We start from the raw sequence: 18963 nt of genomic DNA on the forward strand, positions 1-18963 counted from the left end.
GAAGAAACAGAGGTTTAAGCCTACATAATTTGACCTCTTTGCATAGTTGTTAGACTTTACATCTCACATCTGGGGAGCCTCCTTATTATTTGAAAAATAAATTTATTTTATCGAGGAATGTGAATGTGAGATAATTTTATATCCTGCTGTGAGTTTACTATTGACCACTGCTTTCTAGTGCATATGGAAGTTGTACAACTTATGTGCATTATAAATGAACAGGATGATCTGTGGACTCCTAATAAAGTGACTGAGGTGTTTTGCTTATAGCTATGTCTTTAGCAGATACAGTAAAGAAAGGCACTAAGAATCATGCAAAATATTTATTTCCTTTATTCTTGGTTACAGTTTCAGCTTTATTTGAGCTAAGTTGTAGTGAACCTTCTCTCCCCAGTTCACACTTTCCACTGAAACAATCCAGCTTTCTCAGCTGTGATCTTCATCCTTCTCATCCACTACCAGTGCCCCTGAAGGTGTCGGAGATTCTCAGGGAGGATGTCTATGGAGTTCACCTACTGCATATTTAGAATTCAGAGGAGACTTGCCTGTTCTTAACATGTATTTTGGGTGCAGTTGAAACTCACAATCTTCACTCCATTTGTACAGTCCAGCCCATAGACCCATACGTAGTCTGTATGGCAATAAGTTGCAGACTCATATACAGGGTATCTTGGTTCTCCAAGGCAGAATACAAATGAGTAGCGAAGTCAGAGACTATATGTTCCAGCTGGCACAGATGAATGAACAGCAAAATAAGTGTGGGGCACCTGTGAGAAGAGAGAGGAGGAACTGATGTGTTTGTATACTTCATATGAGCTTTTTTTTTTTCTCTTTGACAGCCTTTTTTCACACTGTCACTCAGCTCCTCTTGCTATTATTTTAAAAGACCTTTTTTGGAAAAATAATTTGGCCTGCAGGCCACTCAGCTCTTCCTGAAAGTGTCTGAGAAAACAGCATTCCATCAATGCCTTTTTCCCCTTTTACCTGTGCTTTCTTAAGCTGTGGTTTCTGAAACCAAGCAATTTATTTCAGAATTCAAGCCTGAATTTAAAAAGAAAATCAGCAGGGTTCTGCTTCCTTTAGCATGTAAGACAGATTTAAAACATCTTATTGCACCGTCCAGGCTCAGAAAACATATCTAAAGAAGTCAGGATTCATTATGCTGTTCCCCATCCCCAAAACCGATGTCTGATAATTTAGTACTTGGGGTTATCAGTATTAAGCTTCTGTATGAATTACTAAAATTTGAGGCATCACACAAAAGTTGCTGTGTTGATAAGCCATATTTCTGTGATGAAAGGCTTTAGTATTTTTTAGTTAATGTGCAAAATGAAATAAAAGAGATGTTGGAAAGAAGTGTATCTGTGTGCACTTCTCACAGGAGAATGGTATCTACACATGAAGTGTATGAGACAGTATGAGGATGCAGTGGAGCACTTGTTTATTACTGGTCAGACTGTCCTTTATTAATTTCATTGCTTTATAGTAATCCAAAGTTGTCATTCTAATTGTGTATAAATTTTAAAATTCTTTAAAAAAAACAAACCAAAACAAAAATCCCCTATCTTTTCCATTGGTAAGTATGGTAGCTGGTAGCTGACCATCTGCATGCCACTCAAAGGCAGTGGGTTAATACATGAAAATAAAGTGGTATAATAAATTTGAAAAAGCCAGTTCATTCAGATAAGTGATGTACCTTGTAGGATTTAGTAAACCAGTTTGGATGAAATGAATGATTCCTCAAAACACAGATCTTTTAGTTATACATATAAGGAGATATAAATGTGTCACTTGTATGCAGCCCTATTACATCTGTGAGTAAAATGTTAGTAAAATGTTAGCATTACATGTAGAATATGATTTTAAGTTGCGGGGGGGGGGCATGGGTGGGGGGTGTTTGGGTTGGGTTGGGTTTTTTTCTCCACTGAAAGAGAAAATAAAACAATCGTGTGGTTACATGGTGTATTTACTCTGTGGATCTCAAAGTAGATAGGGGGAAAAACCTACTCCACCTGAGGTTATTGTTCTCATAGAGTTGTAGGATTAAAATCAATCACTTGAATTGCAAAAACACATTGGAAGCTAGAACAGTCTTTGAGGTGAAGACGTGTTAGTTATTGCAGGAAGAGTTGTCCCCATAAAGAATAAGCACTGTGCCTTTATGTTATCGGTCACATTTAAAAGTAACCGTAACATTCTTGGCAGAGTTTTGGCTTGAATGCACAGAGCATTGCCCTGGTGCAGGTGACAAGGCAGTAAAGAGCTGTGAGTAATGATCATCACACAGGTCAACCTGAATATCAGTGGTAGACATCTGCTATGAGTTGCATGACCGAAAGGAAGAAGTAAATGAAGTCTCTGACCAGCTTAAGGAAGTCTCATGACTGGTAAAGTCATGGAAGATCTTATGCACCTTAGTATCTACTGGAAAGGCAATGTAACATGGCAGAGTGCAAGCAAACCAAGAGGTGCCTCTCGTGTGTTGAAGACCATTTCTTGACACAGGTGATCAGTCAGCCAACAAGGGCAGATGTTCTGCAGACTTGTTATTCACAAATGAGGAAGAACTAGCTAAAGGTGTGAAGGTCAGTGGTGGACATAATTGCAGTGACCATGAGACTGTACAGTTTAAAATTCTGAAAAAAGTCAGTAAAACAAGTAGAATCACAAACCTGGACTTGAGGAGAATAAACTTTGGCTTGTTTGGGAATGTTGGCGGAATCCCTCAGGAGTCTACGCTGGAGAACAAAAAGTCCCAGGGCAGCTGGTTGACCTTCAAGGACAACCTCATCAGCTAGAGTGGGCTATGACAGTGTGCAGAAAGTTGCACAGATACGGCAGAAGACCATCACAGTTGTACAGGAGAATCTCAACTGAAGATAAGCAAAATTGGAAAGTACACAAAAGGTGGAAGTCGGGATGGTCTTCCTGGTTGCTTCCTACAGAGGCATTGCCCAAGTGTGTAGAGATGAGGCTAGGAAAACCATAGCTTGGTTGGATCAAGGACTGTAAAAGCAACAAGATGGGCTTTTGTAAGTGCATTGGCAGCAAAAGGCAGCCTAGAGAAGCTGGTCCTGGTTCACAGAGGGGCAAGAGGATCTGACGGCAAAGGGCATGGAAAAGGCCAAGGCCCTCGGAGCCTTTTTTTGCCTTGCTTTTGACTGCTCAGGTCTGTTCCTTTAGACCTCCCAGGCTCCTGAGCCTACCTGCAGAAACTGGGGTGTCAGGTCTTGCCCTCGACAGACGTGGATAAAACTAGGTAATTCTTAAGCCAATCGAACATACCACAGTCCGTGGGACCAAGTAGGCTGCATCTGACTGAGGGTGCTGAGGGAGTTGACCAGTGTTGCAATGACGCTGCTCTCTCCTGTCTTTGAAAATTTGTGGTGATCAGCAACAGTTCCTGGTGACGGGAGAAGGGCATACACCCATCTTCAAAAAGGATCCAGGGTTGGTAAGCCTAACCGCAGTTTCTGGGAGAGTTTAGAAGCCATGTGTAATCACATGAAGGACAAGATAATGCTTGGGAGCAGTCGGCCTAGATTTAGCAAGGGCAAATCATGGCTGACCAACTTAACTGTCATCTGTGACAGCTGGCTCTGAAGACAATGGCAATAAATGGTCTTTACCTTGATTTTTAGCAACGTTTTCAATGCTGTCTCCCATATTATTCCTATAGCCAGATTTGTTGAGATACTGGCTGCAAACGTTGACTGTAAATTGGTGAAAATAGGCTGTACCACCAAGATCAGAGGGTTGTGAGCAGTGGTGCAAAATTCAGTTGGAGGCTAGTGGCTAGTGTTGTCCCTCAAGGACTGCAGCTGGAGACAACACTGTTTTCATGTCTTTTCATGTCATTTCGTATTAATGATCTGGAAAACGGGGTGGACTGCACTCCTGGGAAGACTGCAGACAAACCTTGACAGACAAGACAAATGAGCTGAAATTCACAAAGGCAAGTGCTACATCTTGCATCTAGGTTGGAATAATTTACCATGCAGCAGTACAGGCTTGGTGCCAGCAGGACCGAAAGCATCTTTGCAGAAAAGGCTGTGGGTGGATCCTGGTAAAGAAAGCCATGCAAAGAAAGCCAACTTCATTCAGCAGTGTATTAGCAAGAAAGTAGCCAGGATGTTGAGGGGAGTAATTTTCTCCCTCTGTTTAAGCACTTGTGAGACTCTATATGCAGCATTGTGACCAGTTTGAGCACCCCTTGGCAGGAAAGACATTAATGTACTGGACTGGATCCAAGGAGGAGCTACTGAGATGGTCAAGGGATTAGAGTACATGATATATGAGAAGAGGTTTAGAGAGCTGGGTTAGTTTAGCCCTAAGGTAAAGAGCAGGGAGGTCTTCCTACTGTCTTCAGCTGCTTGGTGAGATGGTACAGAGAAGATGGAGATGGATTCTTAGTGCTGCATGACAATAAAGCAAAATGCAATGGGCACAAGCTGAAGCATGAGGAATTTTGGTCAGAAAAAAATAAATGTAATGAAAGCAGTCAAATACTGGCACAGGTTTCCCAGGGCGGTATGGAATCTGCAACTTGTAGGTATGCTAAACTTGACTGGACAAGTCCTGGAATAGCCTGGTCTCTTGGACCTTGTTTTGGTCCCATCCAGCCTAAGTAATTCTACAGTTCTGTAATCACTGCTTAAAATAGGTTAGGTGATTTGAAAGGGAGTGGGGGTGGTGGGGGTGGCATGGGTATAAAATAAATATTTACAGTACTTAACTTTTAGTCTTAAAGTTTTCTTTATTGCTTGAATGTATAGCTTTGTTGTGTTTCTGGGCAACTAGATAAATAGTCTGAAAGGCATCATTGCCAGTTTATTTCTGGCAGAAATTATGAAAGGCATATGGGAAAGCGCTTGTTAAGAGCTCCTGAGTTTTCCCTTCTGACTTCCAGAAATGTGCTGTATTTAAGTGTTATGGATAAGCATTGCAGATGCTTCTGACTTTATCTGAATTGAACTCCACTGTCAAAAAAATTGAGATTTGTTCATTATTTATGATGAGTCCACAAATAAATGGAAGCAAGACCAATCACACAGTGCTGGGTTTGTGAGCACTTTTTGGTTTTTCACACAGTTGCTAAAAGATCAGTAGAGCTTTTTGTATGACAAACATTTTTGTTACATAAGAACATCGTTCAGTGAAAACCGTTTTCATTAAAAGAATTCATGCCTTTATTGGAAGTAGAGCCATGACCTTAATATCACTTTGTCATTTCACTGCACTATTTAAACAGAAAGAAAAACCCCACAAAAACATCCCTGATTAGCCTGAAAGCGAGCCTGCAATAACCATTCTTAGTCATTAATATTTCTAGGGGTAAAGCATATTCTGCTCCTAGTAGAAATACCTGAATATCTGAAGATATAAATAAACTCCCAGTGGTAATTAAGACTGACTTGGATTTTAAAGGTGGTGTTGAGTTTTTTGGTAGTTTTGTTTTGTTATTTAAATCCATTGAACTGAGAAAAGTACTCTCATCTGGACAAAATATTCCAGTGCTGTTAATTTGCCAACAGTTCTGGGCTCTAAGGAAATACATAAATACAAACCAGAGATTTATATCACTGTGAAGAGCAAAATGCTTAACTGTAAGTTTTGTGAACATCTCTAACTGTAGTGGCTGTACTGTACTTAGTCACCAGCCTTTCACAGTTATGCAAATTAAACTTCTTTTCTTTTAATGTGCCAGAAGTACATGAGCAATGATACGTACTTACAATTTGTCAGTAAAAGTGTACAAAAATTATTTATGCCAATTAAAAGAAGTATTTGTAGAAATTCATTGGTAATTCTAGGCACTGAAGTACCGGAGACATAAATTTTTATGTGTTGCTAACTGCAACATCAACAGCATCCTTAGAAACCTTAGGGAGCTTGGCTGTCAAAACTGTCAAAATTATAGGCAGGGCCATTTGTTAGCTGTGATGGTGTTTTCTACCTAGAGATGGACTGAAAGAGGTGACCCTTATGTGACATTCATTGTAAAATTTTGCTGCAGGACAGAGGAAGAGACTGTAGCTATAATTTTACTTCCCATTAGCTGTCAGTTGGAAATCTGTTGGGAAGATATCCTATTCACAGATTTCTTCATAAAAGAGCCTAAAATTACATATTTGAGCGTATTCAGTTGACAGTTACATGAAAGTAATGACACAATGGAGAGGAAATAAATACTTTAAAGCCCATTAAACTTAGTTAGTTCCACGCGTGAATGGAATTTTCCTTAGAACATGCCCTCCGTGGGATGAATATAATTTAAAGGTAGGTGAAACAAGAAATAGTCTTGTAATTACACATATTAAAGGACTACTCTTAACATTAAGCAGCATGTGATAATTATTTTTTACTCTTCTGTATTCTGCAATTTTCAGTTTGCACTATTTTGCTTAATGCATTTGCAAGTGAATTACTTTCAGACATGACAGTCAGGGTGTGGTGTACCTGAGAATGCTCTAATAACTTCTTATAGAGTGGTTAGATCACAAATACTCAACCTGATTGATTGACTCAACTACTTAGTTAAGACTGAGGGAGGGGGAGAGTGAGTTGATTGTTGGGAAGATTTTGATCTTGGCAGGTGATTTGCAGGTTGTGCTAAGTCCCTTACAGCCTATGTGAACCTGTAGCCTCTCCAATTTTTGCAAGAAGAGTGTGAAATTCCTTTGCTGAGCAATTTCAGTCACAGATGCAAAAATCCAACTGTAGGAAGCAGGACAATTGTCTTTTGAGTTAAACAGTTAGATGGGTGTCTGGCTCTGACATGGGTGTAAGCTGGGGGAAAGGAATGGTTTTCTGGATCAGACAGAATTACATTTCCAGTGGAAACAGAGAATGCCTTTAGAATCTGCCCAGTGTAGGAAATTCAGATGAAAGTTTCTTTATCCTGTAGAGCTACAAGGCTAAACCCTGCCACTTGACATAGAATATATGATGAGTTTCAGTGATCCTTATGGAAAGACCCACCCTGTGAGAGAAGCTGGATCAAACTCTGTATGTTTCATTTTGTTCAGGCTTGCGGGTAAACCGTTGGTAGAGTTTAAAGACTCTGAAGAGAAGAGAGTTCCTGCCTGTAACTTACCAATCAACAAAACAGTTGTGAATTCTTTTTGCTTTTTTTTTTTTTTTTTTTTTTTAACAATGTACATTAATTATTAGGGGCACCTATGTAGATATTTCTCTTCTAAGCACTACAAAAGTTGCAACTGGAAAATTAATTATTTTCTTTTTTTGTATACTTTTCCCAGCACATCTCGTTACTGGCTTTTCAGGTCTTTGGTCAACATTTTGTCCCTTCTTCTTGGTCATAAAATATCTATGTCATCACTTAAGACCGTTATTCAAGAAACATCTTAACAAAAGCAGTATGCTCATGTGCTCTTTCTGCTTTAGAACATAGACTGGGAGGGAGGATAGGTTGATTTCCAAGGGTGCAGATTCAAACTGAAGTCCCGTCTGCATCCCAGTTGCAACTCCATGTTCAGCTAAAAAGAAAACACATTGTCACACTTCCTCCTTCCAACTTGCATCTGTTTAAATATGAACAGGATGTCCCACAAAGAAAAGGGAAGTGATACAGTGAATATCTGAGGATTCTCTTCTGTTCTTTGAAATAGCAGTTCCCTAATACTTAAATGAGAGCTTCTACATTTTCACGTCAGCAGGGTTAGAATACTAGCAGTCATTGAAGAACACCATGTCAAGTCACTAAACCATCTTGCCTTTGCTGATCCTTACTTTTTGTGATTTTTAGGACCACATGGAAAACACTGAACAGTGAATGGAAATTACAGTTTGATGGAAAAATGGCCAACAATATAAAAACCCAATAAACTAAAAATGAAAGTAGCACTCAGAGAACTTGACCTCTTTAATGAATAACTATGTTTAGTTAACTATCCCAGTTAACTACCTTTGCCAGGTAACTATCCTTGCAGATCTTCTTTTCTAGTAAACAGGCTAACACTTTTTTAGCTTTTGCTTATGAAATGTTATTCAGTGATTATCTAGAGTAATCTTTAGTAATATAATCTTTAAGTTTTTCAGAGCTTGTCCCCTAATTTTTCAAGCCTAAATTAGTATGAATAGTTCTTTCTTTCTGCATTGCAGTCTTTGTGTGTGGCATTTGAATATAAGACTTTCAAGATTTTAGGTATACAATTTGTGGATTTACACAAAGCAGTTCTTTGAGGACTTCAGACAGTTGAAGAATCATTTTTTAAAAAGATTTTTTTCCTGCTATATAGACAAAAGTGATCATATTTCATTTCTGGGTTTCAGATCAACACTTCCATAGAAAATATTTCTCTCAAAAAAACAATTGTGCCTTTAGAATTGGAAGAAGTTTAGAAAGCCATCTTTGACTGTGTGTATTAGTAAGTCTTTGCTCACCTTTTTCTGAATTCTTTGAAATAAATCAGATCTTGTTTTAAGGAAAGTAGAGATTAAGGTAAAAACATAATCTATACGGTCTTGTCAAATCTCTGGTGCCATTTAAACAAGTCATCTAATGAATACCTTATTCAGGCTATGGTTTTTTATTATTTGCAAATTGTTTTTAAATTACTCTTAGATTAGTGTTGGATATGAGGAAATCTAAGCATATTTTGGTGTGAATCCTTAAATTTTTATAACTTTTACCTGAAAATGGTATGTGTTATTCTGTTGGTAATAATTTGCTTATTTATATAGATTGTATCCCTTTAGTACCAACTTACGTCTCAGTCTTTTATGGATATCATGTTCGTAGCTCTTTGAAGTGGGAGGGGGCTATTGTAGGTGGAAAACAACCCAAAGCTGGAAAAAAGACCCCCAAAGATCAGGGGAAAAAAAACCACAAAAGTTGCTGAGGTGGGAAGGAAACAGAAATTTTCCAGAGTTGAGGATAGTATCTCTAATTTGAGACACCCATTTTATTTATTTCTCCACCCCTATTCAAATTTTACTCAAAATTATGGGAGGAAGAAGGAAGCAGAAAGACTTTCTAGTTTGTCATGAGAGAGCGAAGTTCTCTTAAGAGAAGCGCAGGAGTGTTTATGGCTAAATCCTTACGCATTTTTTGAGTGTCTCCTGATACTTCTCCGGCAACTGCTGTGTGTGTAACACCTACAAGTCAAACCAGGGATTTAGTTTTTGAAATACAGACTTGAGAAGCTATAGTTTGACATAAAATCTTGGCAAAATGTTTCCAGGGTGTTAAGGCTCCTCCAATAAGTGGCCTCGGCATCTTTGAACACGCCAGTTTAAACACTGTCTACCTACATCTATTGACCTTTCCTGAGTCTAATGAAAAAATGAGTAATCACTGCATCAATGAACATGATGTACACAGGAGAGAACAAAAAGAAAAAAAACCCAAGTTTTTCTAGTAATTAAAATTCAGGGAATGTCTTGCCACCTTCCACTAGTCCAAAGGCAAAACACACTTGCCAGACTTTGCCCTTACACTTAGAAGGCCATAGAATATAAATCTTCCAACTCAATTTCCCTCTCTAACAAAACCAAAGTACTTTCCTGGAGATAGTTTTCCAGTTGGGGATTTATTAGTAAAAAAAAAAAAGAAAAAAGTGACTGATATATTAGATGGGGTTTTGAAAGAAGCTTCATTTACGAATAGATGTTTTCTTGCATCTAAATTGTCTTCATCTCTAGCATTCAAAGCTTTTGTTGTATCTTTCTTTATTATTATTTTTTCTCCTACATTTTTTCCATTTTAATTGTCTTGGATATTTCTTGGTATGCAGGAGAATCTCAGATTTTTCAGAAGAATTGTAAAGTTCAAACTGCTTGTTTGTGCTGAACATTCCATCAAAGGAAGAGTATCTTTCCTGGCTCAGCAAATATCCCCATGAAGTGACTAGATTGACTTTAAAATAGGAGACCTTTTTAAAGCCATTATGCTTAACTGTGTTCCCTGATAATTTTGTCTGCAGTAGAGACTTGCACCTTTGCAAAGATTATTTTTGGAAAGGTAGCATTTGGCACCTCAGGTGTATTTGTCAACACAAAATATTTTGGCAAGTTATTCCATAATGGCACAGAGTTAGCACATCCTTGTCAATATAAGAGGAAAAAGTAGAATGGAACAACAAAATATTTCTGTAAAAATTGATTCACCTGCTTTTTTTTAAATCTTCAGAAGTTTTTGCAGAGAGGAATTTTAATTTGCATCTTAACATTTTAAAACATGGCCTTCTTTTCATGGTGTTGATTACCCATCACTTCTGGATGTTTTATTAAAACTTTGTTCAGAACAACAGTGATAAGGTCAAGCTCCTGGGTTGCGTGCATTTGCAAGTCCCTCATAACCTTACATGATAGCTAGGTGTCACTTTGTTTTTAGATCTGCCCCACTTCTGCCATTCTTTGGGGTTATTCAGCTCTTACGTTTGGGCTTGTGTACACCCAGGAAGCTGAGAGAAGGGGAGGAATGAAAAGGATTTAGCTATATTTTCCATATACATGGTGACCCTGGAGCAAGAGGAAAATAGGTTCTGGGTGGTGGTTTTGAGTTAACATGTCTCAGTGACACTGTAAGCAGAGTCATTCCTTGCTCAGAATAGTGATAGAAGGCACAGTACATCCCTAAACCTTGTTGGCAGCAGACCTTTTTAGAGTATATATTGAAGTCTTTCAGACATGGTGATTCTCTTTTTTTCCCCCTCTAGGATTTCAAAATTATTGATGAAAGATGCTTTCTGAGGAATATGAATGGGAAAATGTTTTTATCCACTTATTAATCTGCAGCACTAGCTTCTACCCCGAATTAAATACAGGAATAAATTGGTTTTATTTGGAAAAAATAAGTAGGAATCAGTATCAGAAAAATCCTTTTCCCATGCAAATAGAAGATTAGCAAAGATACTTAAATATGGATTTTCTGAAGTAGTATAATGTGCTATAAAACACATTACTGAAATACAGTTATAGGCAAGACAAAAATACAGAAAAAATCCCGTATTGTTAATTATAGTTATTTGTAAATTGTATTAGTTATTTTCTTACATTATTGTATGATAGACATTCATATTGCAAGAAAATAAATAATTTTTTGAAAAGTTTTAATGCTTTTTGTGCTTTCACCACTTGCAAAAGCAGGGCGGGTCAGACAATCATAAACTTACCTGTTGGGATTGCTTCAGGATGTAACCTTGTTCAGTTATCTTTGTGCTTGAAATGGGTTCCATTTCAAGTGAAGATCTATGTTTTCCCTTTGAGTCTTCAATTTAGATGTGTTCAGAACCAAACAAAATATTTATATATATATATAGGAAACAAAACTTCAAATTTATAAAGGCTGCAACAATCATTTGTGTTTAGTGTGTGGATCTGATGATAGTAAATCTTGCTGTGAAAACACACTGAATAATTCCTAGGGAAGCACATTACAGCTTTGAAAAAATCTTTACATCCTGAAAGGAACAGGCCAATATCCTTGAATCACATAACAGTAGATATCCCAACAAACAGTAGTTTGTGCTTGGTCCAATTACTGTAAAGTTGTATACTTGCATTCTATTATATACTATAAAACATTCAAACATCAAACCTTAATGCAAAATCTGTCACGGTTATACTCCTACAAAGCTAGAGACTTAGAGACTTCAAGTGTGTACTTGAAAATCTTACTGTATCCCAGACATCCCTCAAGGACACCGGGAGTCACCAGGAGATGGTCCTGCTTCCATGGGCCTTGCAGTAGCATCTTGCCATGTCAGTCCTCCACTGCAGCCCCAGAGAGGCTGGGGCAGGTTTGGGTCTGGCATTCTTGTTAGGCTGTTCCAGGATCCAGTTTATAGATTTTAGTCATGCTTAGGTAAGGAATACTTTATTATCCAGTTATCCCTAACCAAACCCAATGAAAGCAAAGTAAAGATAAAATTAAAGTATGAGCACTTGTCTATAGCATTCAAAATGGACCACACAGTTTAAAATATTTTTAGGCTAAATAGATGAAGTGAAAGACATTGCAGTTAACCTTGCTGCAACATGCCTTATGTCAAATTATCTGTTCTTTCCTCATCGAGTTGACTTATATCCATGTTGTCAAGATGGCAGTCAGGGCTGTACTCTTTCTGCTTGCCTTAAACCTCAAATTACACTTGCTCAGAAGCTTTTGTAAGATAATTGACAAAGCACTCTTGGTGGTCTCTTACATTTCATCATATAAGGTCTTTCATTAGATGTTAACATTCTGTAGCAACCTGTACTTTACTATTGCATGTGACAAAAAGATCTCTGCAGGGTAACTGAATGATAACTGCTAACATTTGACTGAGATGTATAGCATGCTGAGATCACCCATTTATATTTTTTCCCCCTACCTAGACATAATGTGGAAGTATACTAAAAAGAACACAGGAAACAGCAAGCAAGTGTTCATGATACATGAAAATTTGTAAAAAAGTTGTTAAAGAAATTACCGGTTTCTTGTCTTTATTGCTTAAGACAACTTATGCCCAAACAGTATTAGGATGTTTAATTCTGAAGAATTTGTTTAGAATTGTTTAGAAGTTCCCTAACATGATTCTCCTTCTTAGGATGTTTAATTCTGAAGAATTTGTTTAGAATTGTTTAGAAGTTCCCTAACATGATTCTCCTTCACCAAGGGTGTCTTCCTTACTCCAGACTTTGCCATTGTCCTAAGGGGCCTGTGATTCCTGAAGGCTTTTTTTTTTTTTCCAATAACGGTTGAGGTGAAAAAGGCATTGAGTACCTCAAGTCATAACACCTAATCAGAAACATGTTTGGCTTAATCCATTTGGTAGACAGTTTTCGTAGACCTTTGCCTGAATTCATGTCAGGGTGTTATAGATCAGAGTTTTTCTAGGTCCTCTGGATTTTATATCCATGGAGCTGGGAGTCTGCCTATACCAGGTGTTTATGCCTCAGTGTCACAGCAGGAGGCACCAAGGTACCAGTGAATTTAGGATTCCTGAGCTTTTTTATGTGGAATGCAAACACAGCCTGGAGGTTGTAGGGCACTTTCCCTGGATCCACTGTTTTTTTTCCTGGATCCAACAGTTTAGAAATACTGATGTCCTACGGAAGCTAGTTCATATTACTGAGCTAATTTTGTTTGCTCTGTTTTTGTGGTGACTAAACACTGCTGAACAGAGTTAAGTAGCTAAGTGGCTTATCAGCTGATTTATTTTCCCTACTTCTTGAACTTTACTGATTATATGTTGTGGCATAAGTAGTTAATGTTGACTACATGTAAACCTCAGTTATGAGTTTCTAAAACCTGTTACGTATTTGTTCAGTAAATAGATTCCCTGAAATTATATATATTTATCCTTTTATACTTTAAATGTGTATTATTTCTCCTTAGCCGGTGTAGGGAGAAAAGCTGTAGCACTAAAAGCCTGATTTCGTTCTGCTCCTGCACATGGAATCCATTTGCTCAGTGGGATTCTAGCTAAGTATAGAAACAAGAACAGTACACTGAGGAATGCATGCACCTAACAGAGACCAGAAAGCCTCCAACCTTAAGCTTTGCTAATGGCAAATGATCTTGGTGATCTTACTTTGCTGCATCTCAGGCAAGAATTAGAGAAAAGGGGAAAACCTGCCTTGCTCACTTCAAACTTATTTGATAATAGCTGTCCTATTATTTTAAATTGCTATCTGTGTGTTCTATTTGCTTGAAGACATAGAAGGCAGTGCTGAACTTCTTGTCTTAATCTGCCAGGAGCTTTTCTGTTGACACAGCTGGGATATAAGTTAAAACATAACTGGTTGCTCTGATCAGTAATGTGTAGCAGTTTACAAATAGTAGCACTGTTTGTGCAATGAGCTTTAGTCTGTTTTTGCTGTAAGCCTGCTGCAATTACTGGAGCCACACAAGGGATGAATCCTCACACAGTTAAAGTAAAGGCTTTGAATACACACTCTCCGTTTTGTCTAATGCTTGGTCAAAAGGTGTACCAAATTGTTTAGGATACTTTTTTTTTTCTTAAAAAAATTTTTTTTCCTTTAGTCACAAGTGAAAAGAATAACCACATACAGTGTTTGTTCCTCGTTGGTAATAATAACTACTGTACAGTGGCAGAGGCGACTTTAGAAATTTTTAAAATAATCATTTCAGAACCAGCATTTCCACACTTTAAATTGATTCCCAGAAGTTGTTTCCTAAAGGTTTTCTCTGTCAGTCACTGTCAGGACCGATGAATATATAAGTAGCCGTTCTTTAGCAAGTACACAAAACACTTCTGTTAATTGAAATGTATTCTTTTTCACTCTGCCCATGTTTTATAAGTTTACTCTGCCCATGTTTTATAAGTATTTTAGATTTCCAGAGGATCATCTAGGGTCATTCTGTTGGCAGAAGTTATCATTATGTGTGTTGTTATTGGATTTGTGATGCTATGCTGTAGTTTTCTACAGAGCAATTGGGAAAATATCAATAATGTTACAAAGCAGATGGTTAGTTCATACTACATATATTCTTCATTAAGAACTACCTGAATGGTAACATTATGAAAGACATCTCTAGGAATCCAGAGCATTCAGCAGCTTCCAAGAGATACTATACATGGATAGTTTGAAATAAAGTAATTGGTTTCTGAAGTCATTTAACAAGCTTTTTATTTCTGCCTGAGAATAAAATCAACACTGGTAAAGCAAGCCATATCTGGAGTCTAAATTCCTAGTCTTAATTATAATAATATCAATAAAACTTTTACACAATAAAGAAAGGATGTAGGATGAGGAAGGCAATGTTGAGGACTGATAGGAATAAGCAAAGTTAATGGGTTGGTATGATAAATAGACACACTGTGTTTGGGCTTATAACAGTGTCTACTAGAAATTGTGAGAATTATTTTCTTCTTAGAAAGGACAGATAAATGCCAGACACCACCACCACCACCACCACCACCCCAAAAAATACATGCAGGAATTACCCTAATATTTATAAATAGAATTACAAACTCGTATCTCTTGCTGACTCTGTGAGTAGCTGCATTTTCCTGCATTTGATTTAAATGGCTGTAGTCGCAGTAAGTGGTGGAATGTGTCGTGCTTTATTTTGCTAGATCTCAAGAATGTAAATGAGTTCTTTATATATATTTTTCCCAATTATTAGTCAGTTTTAAAGAAATAAATTTCCAAATGCACTTTATACTATATTGTAATGAGCTACTGAAGGAAGAGCAGGTTACGTAGTTTAAAAATGATTTAAAAATATTACTTCAGGCCCTTTTAATGCAAAAGATACATGAGACTGTTTGGAACATAGGAGGTAGCAGATATGTAGGGGGCTGAGGTCCGGCCATTACAGATTGAGTGTTAAAAGCCTGCTACTATCGGGTAGATTGTTCAGCCCACTCTTTTGGTCATTTAGTTCTAAAAAGCAAGCAGAGAATAACAAAATGCTGAGTAGGGCATTTTCAGATTGCGCTACTACAATTTAGTGTTCACCCAGTTTGTCTTGTGCTCCTAACTCCATTGAACTTACCTAACGTCTTACTGCTCCAGGTGTTACTGAGCTCCTTGGTAACTTTTTATTCATTTCCCGATCAGTTCCTCAGCTAACCGTTTCCTTACGCTAAGCAGTTGCTTCCACAACAATCACACTGAACAGTCAACAAGACTTCTTGAAGCCCGTCATTTTTCTGTAGAAAGTTTTATTCAGTAAGGTCAAAACTCAGTTTGTTAAATATGTAAGTATAAGCAAGTTCACTACTTCAGTTGCTGTAACAGTATTGCCTCAAACTATAGGTTTTGGGAGGTTTAGAAACCTTTACTACAAAATTTGCATAGCAATACATCAGTTGTGTTCTGGTTCCTCTAGAACCTCATTGGGATATCAGCAACGAAACAAGTCTGTACAATATTGATCCCACCTATAATTTCAAGGAAAAATTACAGGACTAAAAATAAGAACAGCATTAGTAAACTGTTTTGTGCTGGTTTGAAAACAATGTCTTATTTCTGTGCATGCCTGTGGTTTTTGTCTTGTGATTATACTGCAATCCAGAAAGGAGAAAAAGATTTTCTTACTTGTTAAGACCTATGAAAAAACTTTATTTTATTACAAATTGACAAATGTAATCATTTTCCTTTTCTATTCATCATTAGATAAATGTTCACTGGTGCAGTTGGTTTTGTGGGATGCCATGAAGAACTAATAAGAAGCAACAACTTTTTCCTTTCTACAAGATACTCCGTTGTAACCCTTTGAAAAGGGATAGAGGAAATAAAAAGCTGTAGGAGAAATTTATGGTTGATTTTTTTTAATAGAAAATAAAATCTGGTTAGCTTTGAATTCTTTAGTAAATAATTATGGAGTTTTGACATTCTTTATGTCTAGAAAAAGGAGTTTGGAATTACTCTTTTCTAATTAATGCATATGTTGGAATGCTGCAAAAGCACTGGGACTGTAGGGCTTGGGATGCTGACAGCATGGTACTTCAGACTATAAGTTTCTAATTTTATTGTTGAGATTTTTTTCTCTTTATTATCCTGTTTTGCAGAGTAATCAGTTCTGAGTATTGTCTCCAGCTTCGTATGTAATCATTCCAATATTCTTAAAAATGCATTATTAACATATTTTAAAAATATTTTTCAATGAATAGCATTTAATATACAAGTTTAACTTATGCAACCTTTTAACCTCACCTTGCATATTTCCATACTGTACTTTTTCCCATTAAAAAAATGTAAATGCATCCTGTATTTAAGAGTTGACATGAAATCATTTGGATTGAACCAGCACAAGAAAGTAAGGGAAGAATCTGAGATAGGGAACTGTTCAGGCAGGTATTGCTTGTTGTTTCTGTGGAAGAAAGGGGTCTCATAGCAGCTCTCACTTCTGCTTTCCCTGTGTTCTAATGGCAAAACCAGTTGGTAGCACCATGGCCTTGCTTTGCCTCTTCTGCTTTTCTGTTGGTGGTTTGCAGTCACCTTCCCCTTTAGAGCTCTCCATGGGTTCTGAAAAAGAGGACTGAAAAGTGGTTTGCCCTTTCTATTCCTTGATCTTTCTTCCCAGATCTCTTCTGCAAAGTTTGCAGTGGTAATATTTTATTTTTTATGGATTAGCCTTTGGACCCGGTGCAGTGGAACCACCACACCATTGTCCTGGTTTGTGCCCTCCCAACATTGTGTTCTGACTCCAACTCTGTTTTCATTCTGCAGGACTTGAGCATACAGAGAAACCCCTAGCAAGAGCAGCTGTCCTGGCAGGTGTCGTTCTGGAGATGATAAAGATGAAATTAATTTGAAAGAGGTGAGGAAGGGAGATTAATTAAGCACTTGATAAAGTACTCTGTCTATAGAAAAGAAACATTATTTTTTGTTACAGGAGCTCTTACCTCTAACCAGAGGTTTCCTGTGGTGCAAGAGTAGAATAACACAAATTTTTGAAAATATTGCTCCCCAAGAAAAACAAAAAGGTATTTTCTTGATAAAATTTTCATTGTAGCATTGGTAAATTTTCTTTTTTTTTTTTTTTCTGTGAAAATAAAGAAAAATCTTTGGAAAGCAGGTTGGTGGCTAAGGTACTTGGAATGCATTGGATATTAGAAAAACCTGTCTCACGTTCTGCTACAGCTGCCTTGCAGTACTTCTGCGGGTTGGTTGCCGTCATGGGAAGTCTGGGGGTGAGGCGGCTGCAAGAAGGGAACAGCTCAGCTCACTGACACAGGTTTCCATTTCTGCGCTGGCTGGGTATTGCCACAGGACAGCTGGGGCAGGGTGTACGCGCAGGGGTGTATGACAAACTTAGCGTTTTGGTACAGCGTGCATGCTCACACCTGACAACGCCGCGGCGCCCCTGCTCATGGCCATGGCCAGCACCGCCGGCTGGGGGGAGAGGCCATTCCGTGCGGTGGTGGCCATGCCCCAGGACGCTGGGGCAGCCCTGCTCCCCTGCAGGCCTCACCCCGGGCTCTCAGTGCTGAGAGTCAGCAGCCCCCTCCTTCGTGGGGGTTAGCAGGGGCCTTGCTGATCCCGTCACATCCAGCCAGTCACTTTGGCTTTTTCCGCAGCTAAACCCACGGCGCTGTTACCAGCTGGCTTGCCACTACCTTTTAGTCTCCTGCCCCAAAGGTTGTGAAGTTGGTGGCAGGTCATCTGTGCTTCTCTCCTGCACGCACCTACACTAGTACAGCGGGCAATGTTGTTCAGACCTCATTTTATCGAAATGCTGCTTTCAAGTTTGTTTTACCCCATGACATTCAGCATGCCTTGTTTTTCTGTTTGTAAGATGGAGATAATGGCTTCTTTCATTCAAAGAATGTTTCTCTTCAAAAATACATTTTTTAATGCATTTTCACCTGTGCAGTACAGGGGCTGTCTCCTGGTGGTGTGTGAAGAGTGGCTGTGCATAGCACAACAGGGCTCTTAGGGTAGTCTTTCAGCATCACCACCCACTGCTGTGAATAGACAGAAATTTTGTAACTGGTGGTGGGCATTTAAAAGCTGTGTCTGGTGTTGACAAGAGGTATGAAAATGCTGCTGACTTTCCTTTTAGAAATCATACCGTTCCTATTTCATGTTTTAGTCATGATGAGCTTTTACATGCTTTGTGAAACATGTCTGTGTTTAAGATGGTGACATCTCTAACATACGTTTCGTCTGAAATGACTGTTTAAAGTTTAATTTTCTTAGATGCTATCTGTTGTCCTGTAAGTGAGGCTTACTTTAAATTGTAGATGTTTCACCACGCTAATTTTATGGGAATAATTCCAGCATATTTGATTTCTGCCAGAATTGCAGTTATTAATATCTCTGTTGAATGGCCAGTGTTAGCACAGCATTGCTTGCTGATACCGATACCTTTGGGGAATGTGAAGTAATCAACAGCTATCACGTAATTCAGAGAATGTAAGCTTCTCACAGCTGCCTTTTTTTCAATTGCATTTTCTCCCATGGAAATTTGTAGCTTTTGTATTAAAAAAAAATAAAAAATCAAAAGCTTCTTCAGAGAAGTTTAATTCAGTATTGAGG

General features: G+C 38.1%; 1 protein-coding gene across 7 annotated transcripts in view; it reads left to right on the plus strand.

Moving 5' to 3' along the window:
- CDH18 (cadherin 18) overlaps window positions 1-18963 on the plus strand; it is a 337108-nt gene that overhangs the window by 106180 nt on the left and 211965 nt on the right. For 5 of the 7 annotated variants that reach the window (XM_056333161.1, XM_056333167.1, XM_056333168.1 and 2 more), the window contains exon 3: window positions 17152-17242. The exons of the other annotated variants lie outside the window; for them this stretch is intronic. The gene's annotated coding sequence lies outside the window, so the exon portion shown is untranslated. The remainder of the gene's footprint in view (window positions 1-17151; window positions 17243-18963) is intronic. 7 annotated transcript variants of the gene reach the window in all.

This window comes from Falco biarmicus, chromosome 3, assembly GCF_023638135.1.
Source record: "Falco biarmicus isolate bFalBia1 chromosome 3, bFalBia1.pri, whole genome shotgun sequence".
NCBI classification, from domain to species: Eukaryota; Metazoa; Chordata; class Aves; order Falconiformes; family Falconidae; genus Falco; species Falco biarmicus.